This window comes from Oncorhynchus gorbuscha, unplaced genomic scaffold (assembly GCF_021184085.1).
Source record: "Oncorhynchus gorbuscha isolate QuinsamMale2020 ecotype Even-year unplaced genomic scaffold, OgorEven_v1.0 Un_scaffold_1010, whole genome shotgun sequence".
Classification (NCBI taxonomy): domain Eukaryota; kingdom Metazoa; phylum Chordata; class Actinopteri; order Salmoniformes; family Salmonidae; genus Oncorhynchus; species Oncorhynchus gorbuscha.
This window is the reverse complement of record NW_025745924.1, coordinates 112,067-132,760: the sequence shown is the minus strand read 5'-3', so window position 1 is coordinate 132,760 and position 20,694 is coordinate 112,067. Positions and strand designations below refer to the sequence as shown.

At 44.2% G+C, this 20,694-nt stretch overlaps 1 pseudogene; it reads left to right on the top strand.

Annotated features, from left to right (window-relative positions):
• The first annotated feature begins 893 nt into the window (after positions 1-893).
• The window catches only part of LOC124020976, a 58,614-nt pseudogene continuing 38,813 nt past the window's right edge, over positions 894-20,694 (top strand).

Here is a 20,694-nt window from a genome sequence, read left to right as displayed (position 1 = left end):
ATACAAGTGGGTCTGTCATACAGCCACATAAAACCCCACTGAATAGTGAAGGCTACTTCTTCCTGTCATTCCTTTCACATTGTTTGCTTATAACTGATGATCCCTCTTGAGTAGGACAATTTTGCCACTTGTTTTTTCTGTTGGTTTGTTTTTGTCTGTTGTTTAGGTCTTTGGGTTTGTGAGATAGTGGGTTACAAATACAATGTACAATTTATTGAAGAAATATATTATTTATTGCATATATTATTTGTATATTTTATTTATTTATTATTTAGCTACTATATTGAGGAAAACTTTACTTACCATGACTGATAGCTATCTTAAGATCAATGCACTAACTGTAAACCGCTCTGGATAAGAGCATCTGCTAAATAACTCAAATGTAATCGTTATTAGAGCAGGATCTTAAAGTATTTTGAGGACAATGGAATTTAAATAAAGATGCATTTATTAACAGTATACTTTCGTATTACTATGTTATTATTATAATGTGTTTGACTATATCATATGACTAGCCCTAGGCGTAACATTGTAGGCCACAAATATTCGGTAAAACTACATTGTCCACGTTAAAATATGACGTCACCACGTGATACTCAGCTGGGCTGCATTCAGTAAGTTTTTACGTTCTGGAACGTTCAATTGAACGGAAATGGTACTGAACGACCAGTTGAATAACTTGGAGGTTGTGGGTTGGGGAAAACTGATGTATAATAATAACGGTTGCGGGAACGCTGTCAGCATGGCCACTGCCCTTTAAATACGTCACTCGTTGCTTCATGTCACACCTCACCACACCTACCAAACGGGAGCAAACGTGCCTCAGTCTGTCCAAGAACGTACGAAAACGTTTTTTAACGTGTCGTTCAGTACAAACAGTTCTGCAACGTAGCAAACGTTCAAGTGAACTGAACGCACCTCTGTTGTGAGAGGACGGAACCGGAGGGAAAAAATTATCCACGTCTATCGAACGCTTCCAGTGAGGGACAATTACAGGATATTGCCATTTCAATTGAAGCTTTTAAAGGGAATACACATTCCAATTTCTTAAAGAAAATAACGGAATTCATAGTGGCGGGGTAAGTGTAAATCCTATTTACAGGACCTATTTGTTCAAGCAAGGGAAGAAAATGGAGTTGGAGGACGGAGTAGTGTACCAGGACGACCCGGGGACATCGGCTATGATGTCGGAGCGGGTATCGGGCCTGGCCAACTCCATCTACCGCGAGTTTGAGAAACTGATAGGAAAATACGACGAAGATGTGGTGAAAGAACTGATGCCGCTCGTCGTGGCTGTGCTGGAGAACCTGGATTCGGTGTTTGCGGAAAACCAGGAGCATGAAGTGGAGCTAGAACTGTTAAAGGAGGACAACGAACAGCTCATCACGCAGTATGAACGGGAGAAAGCGCTGAGGAAACACGCAGAGGAGGTGAGTCCGGGCAGCGAACGGCGGAGAGAGGGAGTGAGATGGAGGACAATTGACAGCGGATTTTAAACGCAGCTTCTAGCTGCAAGGCCACCCAAGCCAGTGTTTTTCATCACCAAAGCATCCCTACCGATGTCTATGTGTAGTGTAGAACATGCACGTGGTGCAACGTTGTCAACAAGGGATACCCACGAGGCTAATAATCTTATATTGTGGAAGGAGAGCCACGTTCGTAATATCTGCTTCCCAGTTAGATGAGTAACTGTGTGATTAGTTTAGCATCATGCTAACAGTAGCCGACCCATCCATGGTGGATTGATTCACAGTAGCCTCAATTTCATCACGCACTAACACACAGAATGCCTGCGACAGATATGTTTTTCTCCTCTAAGTATATAGGTGCGCGTTTGATGTTGCCATGAGAGGACGTAGCCCCCAGTTAGTCAACCATCCATCCTTTTTTTGTTAGACTGTTTGCCTGCTTGGCTACAGTAGCCTTCAAAAACAGCTGTCAGCCTCTTACACTTTGCATGAAAATATCTTTAGTATATTGTTTTTTCTCCGAAGATAAACAGAGCCACTGGGAGAACTGTCTTCCTGTCATCAGAAACATCCCACCTGTGTTCTGCTCTCACACACCATTAGCTCCTGTCTAGACCAGTGATGTGTATTAACCCTGGATGACTGGCAGGGGGTGGTGTATTTAAACCACCTAGCAGTCTTCTTGGTACTTGTCACTTGTAAAAGAGACTACACATGTTACTGACCCCTACTTAATTCCATGTAATTTTGTTCTCAAAACATTTAATGTAAATACTGTAGAATTCCATTCATTCCTATGGAGGACTGCTCCTACTGGGGAGTGTCAGTGTTGCTTCAAAGCCTCTCAATTAAGTGATAATGCTCGAGAAGCCGGTGTTTGGAGAATATTTTGGAACGGGTGTTGTTACCGTGCCAATATATCCTCAAAACACTGTCTTCGAAGGCTTTGAATCACTTTTATACAATGGGTTACCAACATAATAATAATGATTGACATATTATTATTCCGTTATTATTAGAGGCTTGTGTCTTTTTTAATATGAAGGGATATTTCACTTTCTCTGGTCATAGGAGTAACAACATGAATTGGTGCAGAAATAGTGCATGTTTCCCCATCAGCTGGAAGACTGTCCTCTTTTTCAGTGAAGGGAGGGAGAGAGGAGGGACGGTAAGTCAGGTGAGTTTCCCTCCCTCCTCTCAGTGACCATCAGCTGGAAGACTGTCCTCTTTTTTCAGTGAAGGGAGGGAGAGAGGAGGGACGGTAAGTCAGGTGAGAGGCAGCTTCCCTGCTGCTCCCTCCCTCCTCTCAGTGACCATCAGCTGGAAGACTGTCCTCTTTTTTTCAGTGAAGGGAGGGAGAGAGGAGGGACGGTAAGTCAGGTGAGAGGCAGCTTCACGGCTGCTCCCTCCCTCCTCTCAGTGACCATCAGATGCAGACCATCAGTCCCAGTAAATAAAGGCTGTATATTATGCTCACTCAGCAGTGCCCCGCAAGTAATACAAAAAATGTTCTATTACCCTTGTGATCATGGACCTAAAATGTTCTATTACCCTTGTGATCATGGACCTAAAATGTTCTATTACCCGTGTGATCATGGACCTAAAATGTTCTATTACCCGTGTGATCATGGACCTAAAATGTTCTATTACCCGTGTGATCATGGACCTAAAATGTTCTATTACCCGTGTGATCATGGACCTAAAATGTTCTATTACCCGTGTGATCATGGACCTAAAATGTTCTATTACCCGTGTGATCATGGACCTAAAATGTTCTATTACCCGTGTGATCATGGACCTAAAATGTTCTATTACCTGTGTGATCATGGACCTAAAATGTTCTATTACCCGTGTGATCATGGACCTAAAATGTTCTATTACCCGTGTGATCATGGACCTAAAATGTTTTAACATAATTTGAAAAGGGTCTGAGAAAAACAAGGGTAATCAAGAGTAAATCTGATTATGCACACCCCACGTTGTCACCATAATAAGAGTTCAGAATGCCCACTGTGTTCATACAGTATTTCAGGAGAACATATGAATTCTTTAGACATTCAGAATGGTGACAAATGCACGCAGAGGGCAAATAGAGAGCCACTCTACAAATGTCCACTAACTCAAACAGGTCTATAACAGATAAAAATATCAAATATGTTCCAACTTCCCCCAGTCACACCTTACTAATAGTGAGCGAGCAACTTTCAAACAATGATCCCCACTTTTCCCTACCAGCATATCAAGGAAATGATGAGGAGCACTACAAAGTTTTAGGATATTTCTCAATGAAAGTAAAGTGCAATAGGAAGACCAGAAAATAGTTGATAATAAATTATTATAATTATTATTTGTAAAAATAATTGTATTATTATATTTACTTTAAAAACAGCGCATTTATATTTGTACAACATTTATACACATAAAAACAGCATTTGAATATTATATTTACATTTGTTAAAAACTACATGTTGTTAAAAACAATAGAAACAACCATGAATAAAATTACTTTTTCTTGTAAAACATCCAGTCTGTAAAAGCTATTTAAAATGTATACTAATGATTTAACAAAAGTAATGATAAGATATTAATGTGTCATGAAAGGAGTGGGGCTATTTGCGCTGGGATCTGATATTTATGAGTTTTTCACTCCCCTGGTATTGGTTGGTCTCGGCAAGAAATGACGAGTAAAAATGTATCTGACACCAAGACAAGACCAAGACACTCCTAGGCCGGACTTGAGTAGGCTACTACAACACTGAAGATAACTGAGGGATGCATACATTATCCAGAGTCATTATCCTACACTGAATCATAATACAAGTGGGTCTGTCAAACAGCCACATAAAACCCCACTGAATAGTGAAGGCTACTTCTTCCTGTCATTTCTTTCACATTGTTTGCTTATAACTGATGATCCCTCTTGCGTAGGACAAGTTTGCATAGTCAAGCATAGTCAACATGCAGTGATGATGTATTGGGTCTATAGGCCACCTCACAAACCTCATTGTTACAGAACTGTTTTTAATTGCTTAACATTAACAAAAAAATCTGAGCGGTAGATCTCGGATTGCATTTTGACTCAAAGTGATTTTGAATCCGTTGGTGACCACTGCTCTAAACTAAAGCATCAGTAATCAGACAAGAGTATAGACAAATACAGTCAGGCTATTATACAGCGTCCATAAGTGGGCCGCAATTACCTATTGTAGTCTAGGAAAAGCCCTTGAAACTGTTTATGAATGAGTAGTTAAACATTTACATTTATGAGAAGTGAATTAGGCCTCATATTATAGAGACAAACATTCCTAATCGGGCAAGGTACATTGGACACACACACACACACACACACACACACACACACACACACACACACACACACACACACACACACACACACACACACACACACACACACACACACACACACACACACACACACACACACACACACACACACACACACACACACACACACACACACATAGAGAAGATGCTGTATTCTGCTTCAGAAGCAGCAGGTTTAGTGACTCAGCAATTTATCAAGACTGCTCATCGGATGGAGAGAGGAGGAGAGGATGAGGTGAGAAAGGACAGAACAGAATTAAGAGGACAGGACAAGAGTGAAGAAGAGGAGAAGAGGGGAGATAAAACAGAACTGGGTTTTACTGGCACTTGCAGTATGAAGGGCTTTCATGCTATTTCTGTAGTTACACCTTTTCTCACTGTATCATCCTGAATGAGTTGTTACTTGAGTAATCATGACATTACTACTCAAATATGTAAATAAATACAAATAATTTGGAGTGTATAATACTGTGAGAATAAAGTTCCATCCATCAGTCTGCAATGTTTCAACTGCTTTGGATATGCATCTTAAGTTCCTCTAGTAAAGGTAACATATTAAGCTCCTCCCTCTAGTAAAGGTAACATATTAAGCTCCTCCCTCTAGTAAAGGTAACATATTAAGCTCCTCTAGTAAAGGTAACATATTAAGCTCCTCCCTCTAGTAAAGGTAACATATTAAGCTCCTCCCTCTAGTAAAGGTAACATATTAAGCTCCTCCCTCTAGTAAAGGTAACATATTAAGCTCCTCCCTCTAGTAAAGGTAACATATTAAGTTCCTCTAGTAAAGGTAACATATTAAGCTCCTCCCTCTAGTAAAGGTAACATATTAAGCTCCTCTAGTAAAGGTAACATATTAAGCTCCTCCCTCTAGTAAAGGTAACATATTAAGCTCCTCCCTCTAGTAAAGGTAACATATTAAGCTCCTCCCTCTAGTAAAGGTAACATATTAAGCTCCTCTAGTAAAGGTAACATATTAAGCTCCTCCCTCTAGTAAAGGTAACATATTAAGCTCCTCCCTCTAGTAAAGGTAACATATTAAGCTCCTCCCTCTAGTAAAGGTAACATATTAAGCTCCTCCCTCTAGTAAAGGTAACATATTAAGTTCCTCTAGTAAAGGTAACATATTAAGCTCCTCCCTCTAGTAAAGGTAACATATTAAGCTCCTCTAGTAAAGGTAACATATTAAGCTCCTCCCTCTAGTAAAGGTAACATATTAAGCTCCTCCCTCTAGTAAAGGTAACATATTAAGCTCCTCCCTCTAGTAAAGGTAACATATTAAGCTCCTCCCTCTAGTAAAGGTAACATATTAAGTTCCTCTAGTAAAGGTAACATATTAAGCTCCTCCCTCTAGTAAAGGTAACATATTAAGCTCCTCCCTCTAGTAAAGGTAACATATTAAGCTCCTCCCTCTAGTAAAGGTAACATATTAAGCTCCTCTAGTAAAGGTAACATATTAAGTTCCTCTAGTAAAGGTAACATATTAAGCTCCTCCCTCTAGTAAAGGTAACATATTAAGCTCCTCGCTCTAGTAAAGGTAACATATTAAGCTCCTCTAGTAAAGGTAACATATTAAGCTCCTCGCTCTAGTAAAGGTAACATATTAAGCTCCTCACTCTAGTAAAGCTAACATATTAAGCTCCTCCCTCTAGTAAAGGTAACATATTAAGCCCCTCCCTCTAGTAAAGGTAACATATTAAGCTCCTCCCTCTAGTAAAGGTAACATATTAAGCTCCTCCCTCTAGTAAAGGTAACATATTAAGCTCCTCCCTCTAGTAAAGGTAACATATTAAGCTCCTCTAGTAAAGGTAACATATTAAGCTCCTCCCTCTAGTAAAGGTAACATATTAAGCTCCTCCCTCTAGTAAAGGTAACATATTAAGCTCCTCCCTCTAGTAAAGGTAACATATTAAGCTCCTCCCTCTAGTAAAGGTAACATATTAAGTTCCTCTAGTAAAGGTAACATATTAAGCTCCTCCCTCTAGTAAAGGTAACATATTAAGCTCCTCTAGTAAAGGTAACATATTAAGCTCCTCTAGTAAAGGTAACATATTAAGCTCCTCCCTCTAGTAAAGGTAACATATTAAGCTCCTCCCTCTAGTAAAGGTAACATATTAAGCTCCTCCCTCTAGTAAAGGTAACATATTAAGTTCCTCTAGTAAAGGTAACATATTAAGCTCCTCCCTCTAGTAAAGGTAACATATTAAGCTCCTCCCTCTAGTAAAGGTAACATATTAAGCTCCTCCCTCTAGTAAAGGTAACATATTAAGCTCCTCTAGTAAAGGTAACATATTAAGTTCCTCTAGTAAAGGTAACATATTAAGCTCCTCCCTCTAGTAAAGGTAACATATTAAGCTCCTCGCTCTAGTAAAGGTAACATATTAAGCTCCTCTAGTAAAGGTAACATATTAAGCTCCTCGCTCTAGTAAAGGTAACATATTAAGCTCCTCACTCTAGTAAAGCTAACATATTAAGCTCCTCCCTCTAGTAAAGGTAACATATTAAGCCCCTCCCTCTAGTAAAGGTAACATATTAAGCTCCTCGCTCTAGTAAAGGTAACATATTAAGCTCCTCTAGTAAAGGTAACATATTAAGCTCCTCCCTCTAGTAAAGGTAACATATTAAGCTCCTCTAGTAAAGGTAACATATTAAGTTCCTCTAGTAAAGGTAACATATTAAGCTCCTCCCTCTAGTAAAGGTAACATATTAAGCTCCTCGCTCTAGTAAAGGTAACATATTAAGCTCCTCCCTCTAGTAAAGGTAACATATTAAGCTCCTCCCTCTAGTAAAGGTAACATATTAAGCTCCTCCCTCTAGTAAAGGTAACATATTAAGCTCCTCCCTCTAGTAAAGGTAACATATTAAGCTCCTCCCTCTAGTAAAGGTAACATATTAAGCTCCTCTAGTAAAGGTAACATATTAAGCTCCTCCCTCTAGTAAAGGTAACATATTAAGCTCCTCCCTCTAGTAAAGGTAACATATTAAGCTCCTCTAGTAAAGGTAACATATTAAGCTCCTCCAGTAAAGGTAACATATTAAGTTCCTCTAGTAAAGGTAACATATTAAGCTCCTCCCTCTAGTAAAGGTAACATATTAAGCTCCTCCCTCTAGTAAAGGTAACATATTAAGCTCCTCTAGTAAAGGTAACATATTAAGCTCCTCCCTCTAGTAAAGGTAACATATTAAGCTCCTCCCTCTAGTAAAGGTAACATATTAAGCTCCTCCCTCTAGTAAAGGTAACATATTAAGCTCCTCTAGTAAAGGTAACATATTAAGCTCCTCCCTCTAGTAAAGGTAACATATTAAGCTCCTCCCTCTAGTAAAGGTAACATATTAAGCTCCTCCCTCTAGTAAAGGTAACATATTAAGCTCCTCTAGTAAAGGTAACATATTAAGCTCCTCCCTCTAGTAAAGGTAACATATTAAGCTCCTCTAGTAAAGGTAACATATTAAGCTCCTCTAGTAAAGGTAACATATTAAGCTCCTCTAGTAAAGGTAACATATTAAGCTCCTCCCTCTAGTAAATGTAACATATTAAGCTCCTCCCTCTAGTAAAGGTAACATATTAAGCTCCTCCCTCTAGTAAAGGTAACATATTAAGCTCCTCCCTCTAGTAAAGGTAACATATTAAGCTCCTCTAGTAAAGGTAACATATTAAGCTCCTCTAGTAAAGGTAACATATTAAGCTCCTCTAGTAAAGGTAACATATTAAGCTCCTCCCTCTAGGAAAGGTAACATATTAAGCTCCTCCCTCTAGTAAATGTAACATATTAAGCTCCTCCCTCTAGTAAATGTAACATATTAAGCTCCTCCCTCTAGTAAAAGTAACATATTAAGCTCCTCCCTCTAGGAAAGGTAACATATTAAGCTCCTCCCTCTAGGAAAGGTAACATATTAAGCTCCTCCCTCTAGTAAAGGTAACATATTAAGCTCCTCCCTCTAGTAAAGGTAACATATTAAGCTCCTCTAGTAAAGGTAACATATTAAGCTCCTCCCTCTAGTAAAGGTAACATATTAAGCTCCTCTAGTAAAGGTAACATATTAAGCTCCTCTAGTAAAGGTAACATATTAAGCTCCTCCCTCTAGGAAAGGTATCATATTAAGCTCCTCTAGTAAAGGTAACATATTAAGCTCCTCTAGTAAAGGTAACATATTAAGCTCCTCTAGTAAAGGTAACATATTAAGCTCCTCCCTCTAGCAAAGGTAACATATTAAGCTCCTCCCTCTAGTAAATGTAACATATTAAGCTCCTCCCTCTAGTAAAGGTAACATATTAAGCTCCTCCCTCTAGGAAAGGTAACATATTAAGCTCCTCCCTCTAGGAAAGGTAACATATTAAGCTCCTCCCTCTAGTAAAGGTAACATATTAAGCTCCTCCCTCTAGTAAAGGTAACATATTAAGCTCCTCCCTCTAGTAAAGGTAAAGAAATAGGCATCAGGAATAGAAGAGGAACTTAGCATCTGTCCAGGCCCATACACAGTGTCATGACCCTACCTCAGTGGGGAGAACGATCACCATAGAACTAAAGGTTGCCTTGCCCCTACAGCAGACCTAGGATCAGCTCAGCCTTTTACCACAGCCATTTGGGGTCAAAATGACTGAACTGAGCTTTGATCAGTGGTTACAGACAACTTCAAGACTGCAGGGCTTCACTTGCAGCACTGCCCAGTCTGGTTTGACCTATTTCTGTGTGTGTTTTGGTTTGTGTCCATGTGTGTGTTTGTTGAACCTCTTGCTGCCTGGCCGTGAGTCTTAGTGAGGGAGAGTTGGATGTGACTCGGACCGTTTGTCTTTCTGTTGTCCCATTGGAGCAAACTCAGCGTGTAGTGTTGTTTTAGGCTTCTCCGCTCTGTCCAGGCTGTGACACAGAAACAGTGAGACACACTCCTCCAGCCCGCCTTGGGTTTCTTCATCCCAGGAAGCCTTGTGTTCCCCAGAAAAGATGCAGATGAGGAGGAGGGGGGGTTGGGGACTGAGGTTTTCGTATTGTTGGCTGTGTGGGTTATAATTTCCAGGTCATGTGATCCTTTGTGATGGCCAGGGCTCACTGAGAGGGAGAAACTTCCCTGTGCCTTGGCTTCTATTAGTACTCTTGGGCCTGGTGTTGCACCATAAACCTTCCCCATTTTACTCAATATTGACCTCAAATCAAATCAAATTTTATTTGTCACATACACATGTTTAGCAGATGTTAATGCGAGTGTAGCGAAATGCTTGTGCTTCTAGTTCCGACAATGCAGTGATAACCAACAAGTAATCTAACTAACAATTCCAAAACTACTGTCTTATACACAGTGTAAGGGGATAAAGAATATGTACATAAGGATATATGAATGAGTGATGGTACAGAGCAGCATACAGTAGATGGTATCGAGTACAGTATATACATATGAGATGAGTATGTAGACAAAGTAAACAAAGTGGCATAGTTAAAGTGGCTAGTGATACATGTATTACATAAGGATGCAGTCGATGATGTAGAGTACAGTATATACGTATGCATATGAGATGAATAATGTAGGGTAAGTACATTATATAAGGTAGCATTGTTTAAAGTGGCTAGTGATATATTTACATCATTTCCCATCAATTCCCATTATTAAAGTGGCTGGAGTTGGGTCAGTGTCAATGACAGTGTGTTGGCAGCAGCCACTAGCAGCAGTAGTATCATATTTTTCATTTCATTTCTTTACAGCACAATGGTTTGATTTGTTTGATCGTAGCTAGCTACATAGCTAGCTACATAGCCATCTGTGTATCAAAGATAATTGTGTAGTCTAGAGCGATTTTCTAGGTTAGCTAGCCAGCTATTGTCGTTCTTTTAACGTAACGTAACGTAATCAACACTGCTAGCTAGCCAGCTAGCCCCCGAATAGCAGCACTGTAGAAACTATTACACTCAACGGAACGACTTGATTAGTGTAGTGTCAACAACGCAGCCACTGCCAGCTAGCCTACAAAGTCAACAAGGTAGCCACTGCCAGCTAGCCTACTTCAGCAGTACTGTATCATTTTAATCATTTTAGTCAATAAGATTCTTGCTACGTAAGCTTAACTTTCTGAACATTCGAGACGTGTAGTCCACTTGTCATTCCAATCTCCTTGCATTAGCGTAGCCTCTTCTGTAGCCTGTCAACTATGTGTCTGTCTATCCCTGTTCTCTCCTCTCTGCACAGACCATACAAACGCTCCACACCGCGTGGCCGCTGCCACCCTAATCTGGTGGTCCCAGCGCGCACGACCCATGTGGAGTTCCAGGTCTCCGGTAGCCTCTGGAACTGCCGATCTGCGGCCAACAAGGCAGAGTTCATCTCAGCCTATGCCTCCCTCCAGTCCCTCGACTTCTTGGCACTGACAGAAACATGGATCACCACAGATAACACTGCTACTCCTACTGCTCTCTCTTCGTCCGCCCACGTGTTCTCGCACACCCCGAGAGCTTCTGGTCAGCGGGGTGGTGGCATCGGGATCCTTATCTCTCCCAAGTGGTCATTCTCTCTTTCTCCCCTTACCCATCTGTCTATCGCCTCCTTTGAATTTCATGCTGTCACAGTTACCAGCCCTTTCAAGCTTAACATCCTTATCATTTATCGCCCTCCAGGATCCCTCGGAGAGTTCATCAATGAACTTGATGCCTTGATAAGCTCCTTTCCTGAGGACGGCTCACCTCTCACAGTTCTGGGCGACTTTAACCTCCCCACGTCTACCTTTGATTCATTCCTCTCTGCCTCCTTCTTTCCACTCCTCTCCTCTTTTGACCTCACCCTCTCACCTTCCCCCCCTACTCACAAGGCAGGCAATACGCTCGACCTCATCTTTACTAGATGCTGTTCTTCCACTAACCTCATTGCAACTCCCCTCCAAGTCTCCGACCACTACCTTGTATCCTTTTCCTTCTCGCTCTCATCCAACACTTCCCACACTGCCCCTACTTGGATGGTATCGCGCCGTCCCAACCTTCGCTCTCTCTCCCCCGCTACTCTCTCCTCTTCCATCCTATCATCTCTTCCCTCTGCTCAAACCTTCTCCAACCTATCTCCTGATTCTGCCTCCTCAACCCTCCTCTCCTCCCTTTCTGCATCCTTTGACTCTCTATGTCCCCTATCTTCCAGGCCGGCTCGGTCCTCCCCTCCCGCTCCGTGGCTTGACGACTCATTGCGAGCTCACAGAACAGGGCTCCGGGCAGCCGAGCGGAAATGGAGGAAAACTCGCCTCCCTGCGGACCTGGCATCCTTTCACTCCCTCCTCTCTACATTTTCCTCCACTGTCTCTGCTGCTAAAGCCACTTTCTACCACTCTAAATTCCAAGCATCTGCCTCTAACCCTAGGAAGCTCTTTGCCACCTTCTCCTCCCTCCTGAATCCTCCTCCCCCCCCCCCTACTCCCTCTCTGCAGATGACTTCGTCAACCATTTTGAAAAGAAGGTCGACATCCGATCCTCGTTTGCTAAGTCAAACGACACCGCTGGTTCTGCTCACACTGCCTTACCCTGTGCTCTGACCTCTTTCTCCCTCTCTCTCCAGATGAAATCTCGCGTCTTGTGACGGCCGGCCGCCCAACAACCTGCCCGCTTGACCCTATCCCCTCCTCTCTTCTCCAGACCATTTCCGGAGACCTTCTCCCTTACCTCACCTCGCTCATCAATTTATCCCTGACCGCTGGCTACGTCCCTTCCGTCTTCAAGAGAGCGAGAGTTGCACCCCTTCTGAAAAAACCTACACTTGATCCCTCCGATGTCAACAATTACAGACCAGTATCCCTTCTTTCTTTTCTCTCCAAAACTCTTGAACGTGCCGTCCTTGGCCAGCTCTCCCGCTATCTCTCTCTGAATGACCTTCTTGATCCAAATCAGTCAGGTTTCAAGACTAGTCATTCAACTGAGACTGTTCTCCTCTGTATCACGGAGGCGCTCCGCACTGCTAAAGCTAACTCTCTCTCCTCTGCTCTCATCCTTCTAGATCTATCGGCTGCCTTCGATACTGTGAACCATCAGATCCTCCTCTCCACCCTCTCCGAGTTGGGCATCTCCGGCGTGGCCCACGCTTGGATTGCGTCCTACCTGACAGGTCGCTCCTACCAGGTGGCGTGGCGAGAATCTGTCTCCTCACCACGCGCTCTCACCACTGGTGTCCCCCAGGGCTCTGTTCTTGGCCCTCTCCTATTCTCGCTATACACCAAGTCACTTGGCTCTGTCATAACCTCACATGGTCTCTCTTATCATTGCTATGCAGACGACACACAATTAATCTTCTCCTTTCCCCCTTCTGATGACCAGGTGGTGAATCGCATCTCTGCATGTCTGGCAGACATATCAGTGTGGATGACGGATCACCACCTCAAGCTGAACTTCGGCAAGACGGAGCTGCTCTTCCTCCCGGGAAGGACTGCCCGTTCCATGATCTCGCCATCACGGTTGACAACTCCATTGTGTCCTCCTCCCAGAGCGCCAAGAACCTTGGCGTGATCCTGGACAACACCCTGTCGTTCTCAACCAACATCAAGGCGGTGGCCCGTTCCTGTAGGTTCATGCTCTACAACATCCGCAGAGTACGACCCTGCCTCACACAGGAAGCGGCGCAGGTCCTAATCCAGGCACTTGTCATCTCCCGTCTGGATTACTGCAACTCGCTGTTGGCTGGGCTCCCTGCCTGTGCCATTAAACCCCTACAACTCATCCAGAACGCCGCAGCCCGTCTAGTGTTCAACCTTCCCAAGTTCTCTCACGTCACCCCGCTCCTCCGCTCTCTCCACTGGCTTCCAGTTGAAGCTCGCATCCGCTACAAGACCATGGTGCTTGCCTACGGAGCTGTGAGGGGAACGGCACCTCAGTACCTCCAGGCTCTGATCAGGCCCTACACCCAAACAAGGGCACTGCGTTCATCCACCTCTGGCCTGCTCGCCTCCCTACCACTGAGGAAGTACAGCTCCCGCTCAGCCCAGTCAAAACTGTTCGCTGTCCTGGCCCCCCAATGGTGGAACAAACTCCCTCACAACGCCAGGACAGCGGAGTCAATCATCACCTTCCGGAGACACCTGAAACCTCACCTCTTTAAGGAATACCTAGGATAGGATAAGTAATCCCTCTCCCCCCCCCCTTAAGTTTTAGATGCACTATTGTAAAGTGACTGCTCCACTGGATGTCATAAGGTGAATGCACCAATTTGTAAGTCGCTCTGGATAAGAGCGTCTGCTAAATGACTTAAATGTAATGTAAATGTAATGTTAGTGGTGGCTGTTTAACAGTCTGATGGCCTTGAGATAGAAGCTGTTTTTCAGTCTCTCGGTCCCAGCTTTGATGCACCTGTACTGACCTCGCCTTCTGGATGATAGCGCGGTGAACAGGCAGTGGTTCGGGTGGTTGATGTCCTTGATGATCTTTATGGCCTTCCTGTAACATCGGGTGGTGTAGGTGTCCTGGAGGGCAGGTAGTTTGCCCCCGGTAGTGCGTTGTGCAGACCTCACTACCCTCTGGAGAGCCTTACGGTTGAGGGCGGAGCAGTTGCCGTACCAGGCGGTGATACAGCCCGACAGGATGCTCTTGATTGTGCATCTGTAGAAGTTTGTGAGTGCTTTTGGTGACAAGCCGAATTTCTTCAGCCTCCTGAGGTTGAAGAGGCGCTGCTGCGCCTTCTTCACGACGCTGTCAGTGTGAGTGGACCAATTCAGTTTGTCTGTGATGTGTATGCCGAGGAACTTAAAACTTGCTACCCTCTCCACTACTGTTCCATCGATGTGGATGGGGGGGTGTTCCCTCTGCTGTTTCCTGAAGTCCACAATCATCTCCTTAGTTTTGTTGACATTGAGTGTGAGGTTATTTTCCTGACAACACACTCCGAGGGCCCTCACTTCCTCCCTGTAGGCCGTCTCGTCGTTGTTGGTAATCAAGCCTACCACTGTTGTGTCGTCCGCAAACTTGATGATTGAGTTGGAGGCGTGCGTGGCCACGCAGTCGTGGGTGAACAGGGAGTACAGGAGAGGGCTCAGAACGCACCCTTGTGGGGCCCCCGTGTTGAGGATCAGCGGGGGAGGAGATGTTGTTGCCTACCCTCACCACCTGGGGGCGGCCCGTCAGGAAGTCCAGTACCCAGTTGCACAGGGCGGGGTCGAGACCCAGGGTCTCGAGCTTGATGACGAGCTTGGAGGGTACTATGGTGTTGAATGCCGAGCTGTAGTCGATGAACAGCATTCTCACATAGGTATTCCTCTTGTCCAGGTGGATTAGGGCAGTGTGCAGTGTGGTTGAGATTGCATCGTCTGTGGACCTATTTGGGCGGTAAGCAAATTGGAGTGGGTCTAGGGTGTCAGGTAGGGTGGAGGTGATATGGTCCTTGACTAGTCTCTCAAAGCACTTCATGATGACGGAAGTGAGTGCTACGGGGTGGTAGTCGTTTAGCTCAGTTACCTTAGCTTTCTTGGGAACAGGAACAATGGTGGCCCTCTTGAAGCATGTGGGAACAGCAGACTGGTATAGGGATTGATTGAATATGTCCGTAAACACACCGGCCAGCTGGTCTGCGCATGCTCTGAGGGCTCTGAGAGTTAAATAAAGTTCGTTCAGAGCCATCGATGTGTCTGCTTGGGGGGGGGATATATACGGCTGTAATTATAATCGAAGAGAATTCTCTTGGAAGATAATGCGGTCTACATTTGATTGTGAGGAATTCTAAATCAGGTGAACAGAAGGATTTGAGTTCCTGTGTGTTTCCTTCATCACACCATGTCTCGTTAGTCATGTGGCATACGCCCCCGCCACTCTTCTTACCAGAAAGATGTTTGTTTCTGTCTGCGCGATGCGTGGAGAAACCCGTTGGCTGCACCGCATCGGATAGCGTCTTCCCAGTGAGCCATGTTTCCGTGAAGCAGAGAACGTTGCAGTCTCTGATGTCCCTCTGGAATGCTACCCTTGCTCGGATTTCGTCAACCTTGTTGTCAAGAGACTGGACATTTGCAAGAAGAATGCTGGGGAGTGGTGCGCAATGTGCCCTTGTTCGGAGTCTGACCAGAAGACCACTACGTTTCCCTCTTTTTCGGAGTCGTTTTCTTGGGTCGCTGCATGCGATCCATTCCGTTGTCCTGTTTGTAAGGCAGAACACAGGATCCACGTCGCGGAAAACATATTCTTGGTCGTACTGATGGTGAGTTGACGCTGATCTTATATTCAGTAGTTCTTCTCGACTGTATGTAATGAAATCTAAGATGACCTGGTGTACTAATGTAAGAAATAACACGTAAAAAAACAAAAAACTGCATAGTTTCCTAGGAACGCGGAGCGAGGCGGCCATCTCTGTCGGCGCCGGAAATTCCAAGGGAATGGTTTGTCAAACCTTCTTGGATTTTATCCAAGAGAAAATAAAGAGCAACATCTGTTCCCCTAATGTCTTATAGGGCCACTCTGAAATATAAAAAGGAAAACGCCACATTGCTGCTCATGTTCCTAAGTGATGTTATTATCACAACGTTTCCACCCTTAGGTTTTCATCAGGCTGAGATGTGTGTTCTTCAGCTTTTATAGGCCCCTTTGCCACGCATTGAATCTGTTGTCGTTATTTAACAGATCGCTCAAATCGGAAACACAAACCTGGAAAAATAAAGAAGGGTGTTCAGCTGTGTGCATCTTCTCACCACTATGAGGAGTAAAGTCTCCATGATATAGTAGTTTATCACACAGTTCCCTTTGTACAAATCATACACTGTTTGACTGTTTATAGAAATGTGAGTGAGCGTAAGTATATTTCACTCCAGTTCGACATTCATCCCTAAGGTGTGGTTATAAACTGGCACTTTACAGACATGTGGCAGGTAATACCTCATCCTTAACCAATGTTTTGAATCATAATGAATCTACATGGATGCAAACAATGGCCGCCCCCTCAGAGGTGGCACCATTGGTTCAAAAGTGGTGTCTTTTCTGGGGGATGGAGTTTTTCCTGATCATGACCTGGTCAGGTAAAACTCTGGGTCCTATTCGTAGGCTATGACAACATATTCTTATTCTACATAGCTTCCCTTTTCATCTGTGTCATGACTATAGACCTGTGCTTTTAATTGTCTGCTCATTTGAATTGTAAACCATCTTGACCTGAGGTGACTCAAACTATCACAAACCTTGTTGTTATTCATTCTGAATATAATATCAAAACAGCCAGAGACAACCACTTCAATGGACAACATACTCTGTAGTTTAGTGGACTACTATAGCAGGGCTGAGCGTTATGCAAAGAATGGTTACAATGACTTTAAATATGAATTACACTCTACACACACACATACACACACAATGTTAAGCAGTGGACTTAAAAATAAATACAGACAGGTTTCAATGTAGAAAGTATATATTTTATGTCATCTGATTAATGATGCTCTTCTGCTATTAATTCTGTAAGCTTTATGTAAGGCAGGGTTACATTTAACACTATACACAGTAGACTTTGTAACAGTTTTTTATGTGTAACTTATAAAACCACTAACCTTATGTTGTTGTCTGACAATGTTGTTATTATCATGGTTGTCCAGCCTAGTGAAGCAAAGACACAGCCAAGGCTGACTCATCTACAAATCAACATACACTGCTCAAAACAATAAAGGGAACACTAAAATAACACATCCAGGATCTGAATGAATGAAATATTCTTATTAAATACTTTTTTCTTTACATAGTTTGAATGTGCTGACAACAAAATCACACAAAAATTATCAATGGAAATGAAATGTATCAACCCATGGAGGTCTGGATTTGGAGTCACACTCAAAATTAAAGTGGAAAACCACACTACAGGCTGATCCAACTTTGATGTAATGTCCTTAAAACAACTCAAAATGGGGCTCAGTAGTGTGTGTGGCCTCCACGTGCCTGTATGACCTCCCTACAACGCCTGGGCATGTTCCTGATGAGGTGGTGGATGGTCTCCTGAGGGATCTCCTCCCAGACCTAGACTAAAGCAGCCGCCAACTCCTGGACAGTCTGTGGTGCAACGTGGCATTGGTGGATGGAGCGAGACATGATGTCACAGATGTGCTCAGTTGGATTCAGGTCTGGGGAACGGGCGGGCCAGTCCATAGTATCAATGCCTTCCTCTTGCAGGAACTGCTGACACACTCCAGCCACATGAGATCTAGCATTGTCTTGCATTAGGAGGAACCCAGGGCCAACCGCACCAGCATATGGTCTCACAAGGGGTCTGAGTATCTCATCTCGGTACCTAATGGCAGTCAGGCTACCTCTGGCGAGCACATGGAGGGCTGTGCGGCCCCCCAAAGAAATGCCACCCCACACCATGACTGACCCACCGCCAAACCGGTCATGCTGGAAGATGTTGCAGACAGCAGAACGTTCTCCACGGCGTCTCCAGACTGTCACATCTGTCACATGTGCTCAGTGTGAACCTGCTTTCATCTGTGAAGAGCATAGGGCGCCCGTGGCGAATTTGCCAATCTTGGTGTTCTCTGGCAAATGCCAAACGTCCTGCACGGTGTTGGGCTGTAAGCACAACCCCCACCTGTGGACGCCGGGCCCTCATACCACCCTCATGGTGTCTGTTTCTGACCGTTTGAGCAGACACATGCACATTTGTGGCCTGCTGGAGGTCATTTTGCAGGGCACTGGCTGTGCTCCTCCTGCTCCTCCTTGCACAAAGGCGGAGGTAGCGGTCCTGCTGCTGGGTTGTTGCCCTCCTACGGCCTTCTCCACGTCTCCTGATGTACTGGCCTGTCTCCTGGTAGCGCCTCCATGCTCTGGACACTACGCTGACAGACACAGCAAACCTTCTTGCCACAGCTCGCATTTATTACATTTACATTTAAGTCATTTAGCAGACGCTCTTATCCAGAGCGACTTACAAATTGGATTTATGTGCCATCCTGGATGAGCTGCACTACCTGAGCCACTTGTGTGGGTTGTAGACTCTGTCTCATGCTACCACTAGAGTGAAAGCACCGCCAGCATTCAAAAGTGACCAAAACATCTGCCAGGAAGCATAGGAACTGAGAAGTGGTCTGTGGTCTCCACCTGCAGAACCACTCCTTTATTGGGGGTGTCTTGCTAAATGCCTATAATTTCCACCTGTTGTCTATTCTATTTGCACAACAGCATGTGAAATATATTGTCAATCAGTGTTGCTTCCTAAGTGGACAGTTTTATTTCACAGAAGTGTGATTGACTTGGAGTTACATTGTGTTGTTTAAGTGTTCCCTTAATTTTTTGAGCAGTGTATGTAACTGGGCCTACTCATTATTATTTGTAAATTAGTCAGTCACCATTTACCCACAATGCATCACATATAAACCCAGCAAAAAATAATCTTCCCTTTTTCAGGACCCTGTCCTTCAAAGATAATTCATAAAAATCTAAATAACTTCACAGATCTTAATTTTTAAGGGTTTAACACTGTTTCCCATACTTGGACCGGGCGTTAAGACACTAACAGCTTACGGACGGTAGGCAATTAAGGTCACAGTTAAGAAAACTTAGGACACTACAGATGCCTTTCTACTGACTCTGAAAAACACTAAAAGAAAGATGCCCAGGGTCCCTGCTCATCTGCGTGAACGTGCCTTAGGCATGCTGCAAGGAGGCATGAGGACTGCAGATGTGGCCAGGGCAATAAATTGCAATGTCCGTACTGTGAGACGCCTGAGACAGGATGGACAGCTGATTGTCCTCGCAGTGGCAGACCACGTGTAACAACACCTGCACAGGATCGGTACATCCGAACATCACACCTGCGGGACAGGTACAGGATGGCAACAACAACTGCCCGAGTTACACCAGGAACGCACAATCCCTCCATCAGTGCTCAGACTGTCCGCAATAGGCTGAGAGAGGCTGGACAGGTCTTGTAGTCCTGTTGTAAGGCAGGTCCTCACCAGACATCACCGGCAACAGTGTCGACTATGGGCACAAACTCACCATCGCTGGACCAGACAGGACTGGCAAAAAGTGCTCTTCACTGACGAGTCGTGATTTTGTCTCACCAGGGGTGATGTTTGGATTCGCATTTATCGTTGAAGGAATGAGCGTTACACCGAGGCCTGTACTCTGGAGCGGGATCGATTTGGAGGTGGAGGGTCCGTCATGGTCTGGGGCGGTGTGTCACAGCATCATCGGACTGAGCTTGTTGTCATTGCAGGCAATCTCAATGCTGTGCGTTACAGGAAAGACATCCTCCTCCCTCATGTGGTACCCTTCCTGCAGGCTCATCCTGACATGACCCTCCAGCATGACAATGCCACCAGCCATACTGCTCGTCCACTGTGCGTGATTTCCTGCAAGACAGGAATGTCAGTGTTCTGCCATGGCCATTGAAGAGCCCAGATCTCAATCCTATTGAGCACGTCTGGGACCTGTTGGATCGGAGGGTGAGGGCTAGGGTCATTCTCCCCAGAAATGTCCGGGAACTTGCAGGTGCATTGGTGGAAGAGTGGGGTAACATCTCACAGCAATAACTGGCAAATCTGGTGCAGTCCATGAGGAGGAGATGAACTGCAGTACTTAATGCATCTAGTGGCCACACCAGATACTGACTGTTACTTTTGATTTTGACCCCCCCTTTGTTCAGGGACATGTTATTCAATTTCTGTTAGTCACATGTCTGTGGAACGTGTTCAGTTCATGTCTCAGTTGTTGAGTCTTGTTATGTTCATACAAATATTTACACATGTTAAAGTTTGCTGAAAATAAACACAGTTGACAGTAAGAGGATGTTTCTTTTTTTTCCTGAGTTGAGATGTTCTTGACCATGGACAGTGAAAACATATTTCACCCTTCAAGACTCTGCTTGCCTAGACTCACTGCACTGCTTCCAACAACAACACACTGCTTCCAACAACACATTGTTGGGACATGAGACGATGAAACACCAACGTTTCAGATGACACAAATTGACA